Below are 2,725 nucleotides of genomic sequence, written 5' to 3' on the forward strand. Positions count from 1 at the left end.
CGTGAATTTGACAGAAATTGAGGTGGGTCTTGCTTAGCAGTTGTCCCCCCATGACGCCTCTCCCCCTGATTCTAGTGGAGGCTTTAACATGGAAATGAAAATGCTGTGAGCTATACAAATGTAAATCAGGGTAGCAGGGAGAGTTTTACCCCAGGTGACCTTTTTCTAAGGGGCCATCCACATGAAAATGCTCTTTTGCGAAAAAACACACCTATTGCATCGTTTTGGCTGACTGTCCACACGGATCCTGAAAACGCAGTGCCTAAAAAAAACTTTTTTGAAACCAGGTCTAAAGGTGGAGGAATCCGAAAACGCAACCCTACCGTTTTTATGTGCACAGCAAATCCGCATACTTTCCGAAACAGCAATGGCGGACTACATGCTCGTGTTCATGCCGTATAAGATATTGAGCCTTTCTTGCAACTTACATGCCTTGTAGTTAAGTGTAAGTCGCAGCAGCAGTTCGACCTCATTACCGGTCCGTACGAAAGATTTTGATTTCCTTGCACTAGCCATTTTCATCTTCTTCTTGCTGTGTTCGGTTTCTCCATCTACTGTCTGTTTTGTTTACAGCGTAAACGGAGCGTGAGTGACGAGGAAGAAGGAGCTCAGAGCTAATGGCGTCGAGCAACTGACAGTGGCCTGTGTGTGTCATCAGTGTCGTGTTTTATCACTAAGGGGCTGTGATCTGTTGTCAGACGACGTGCCGTGAGTGTGTTAGTTGGACTCTCCATTGCTGTCGAAGTGTTTGTGTTTAATTGGACACGAAGCTGTGACGGAGCTAGGCTAGCGGCACGGCCATTGTCGAGGAGGCCTGCGCTGACAGGAGGAGCTTTGCCGGGGCGCCACGGAGAGTGTTGCCGACGGAGGGTGCTTTGCTGCTGCAGAGGGACATGGAGGTTTATCGCTGTGAGCATTGTGTTTCTTTATTCATACCACTCTCTTTTATTGTTTTCCAGCTGTCTGTAAGACATTACGAGACAGTACAACAAACAACCAGTCGATCGAGAACAAAGATGGTAAGACTCATTAGATTAGATCCGTTTTTGGTCAATGTGACTATTATTGGGGCGCATTAATATATGTGTTGTGTTCATACGCAGTGCATCGTGCAGTACTGATCGACCTTATTGATTGTTTTTACAGCTGCTGGAAGCGAGAAAGAGTGCTAGCTGAGGATGAGGTGGACCTTTTAATGTGCGCCGCCATAGACCTGATGTCTGAAGAGGAAGACGGCACAAGATGGAGGGGTGTCTGGATGGATTGTGTGACCGCCATCTTTTCGCAGCCAGGAGCTCACACTGCAGGCACATGAGAGGCGATTCCGAAATACAGGGCAGCGCACCACAGATGTCTGCAAAAACAGAGACACTTGGCGGTGCTGTAGGATTTTGGCCTTCTCGTGAGCATCCCATTTGTTGTGTGGGCAGATTATGCTTTGTACATGCTGTGTGTTTATGCTTATAACACTCTTTCTTTGAATAAACAACACCTTCCTGGCAAATGTATGGAAGCACATCTGTTCCATAATTCAAATTAAAATGGATTAACAGAAATGCTTTTTCATTTTCAGAATATAGCTGCATTTTTGACTCATAAATAAAATGAGTAATAAATCATCCAAATTGCATTTTCATTTTCTTCAAGACTGCTCATATTGTTACTTAATTAAATTGATAAAGAAAATTGCATTTGAGATTTAATTTTCAAAAGATGCAGCAAATGTCAAATTTGAAAATTAAAATGCATTAGCAGAAATGCTTTTTCATTTTAAGGTCATTGCTGCATTATGTGACTCACAAATAACATTAACTTGATGAAAATGCAATGTTTTTAACTACTTTTTTATTCATTTCACGTCTTCGGTACTGGCAAGCCAAGGGTAGCTTGAGCAATGAAGCTGCATGATTAAATCGACTGAAGTTCTCCTTTAAAGGTGTTTCCCAGTGTCCTCCCTGTCAATCTGACTCTCTGGCTGGTGGAGATGGAGACCGTTTTCTGGGGGAAAGTTCATAGATGTCTCAATCCGAACAGCTGACCATCGCATGATTTATTTTCATTACAAACACTCAGTGAGTTAAAGCTTTTTGCCAGTGACAGACGTTGTTTTTGGGCAGGAATCTGACGAAGAGTCGGTAGGACAGACAGGAGGACGGATGCTTCTCCGCACATATCTGTGGTATTTTTCTTGTAAGTTGCCAAAGACAGTTACAGTTACTACATTACTTTTGTTTGGTCATGTGACGTTGCTTTGTGGGACATTTCTCTGTATTAAGTTGAGCAAAGGACCTGTGTAGTTAACTGACCGTCCGATCGACACCACCTCAATATGCAAAGCTGGCTAATCCATTCACACTTGTTCGGTTCCCCAATAATACGGCCTGATACTACCTCCAGAGATGTATCAGGGCCGGAGCAAAATTTCACCCCTCGCCACCTCCGAGAAATTCACACTGAGACGGAGGCAGGTAATTGGCGCACTAAAGCTGCACCCAAAAGGCAATGTGAATGGGGCTAGTATCAAACTGCATTACAATTTGCTTTTCACAACATTAAACCATTTCACAACAGTCTCACCCAGAATGCCCTGGTGTGGGGCTGGCCTTTCAGCTGAAATTGGTCAACCCTATTGACTCTTTACTTCATTAAAATTGTGCACAGACAACCTGTTGGGGTGGCTGCAGCTCAGGGGTAGAGCTGGTCACTGGTTCAATTCACCCTGGTC

The 2,725-nt window shown here is 44.1% G+C and overlaps 1 long non-coding RNA gene across 1 annotated transcript; it reads left to right on the plus strand.

The window, feature by feature from the left end:
- Nucleotides 1-392: 392 nt before the first annotated feature.
- Nucleotides 393-1,619, plus strand: LOC119032919. Its single transcript, XR_005079090.1, has 2 exons — nucleotides 393-1,019; nucleotides 1,147-1,619. It is a non-coding gene; the product is annotated as an uncharacterized LOC119032919 (long non-coding RNA).
- The last annotated feature ends 1,106 nt before the right edge of the window (nucleotides 1,620-2,725 follow it).

Source organism: Acanthopagrus latus, chromosome 14 (genome assembly GCF_904848185.1).
Source record: "Acanthopagrus latus isolate v.2019 chromosome 14, fAcaLat1.1, whole genome shotgun sequence".
NCBI lineage: Eukaryota > Metazoa > Chordata > Actinopteri > Spariformes > Sparidae > Acanthopagrus > Acanthopagrus latus.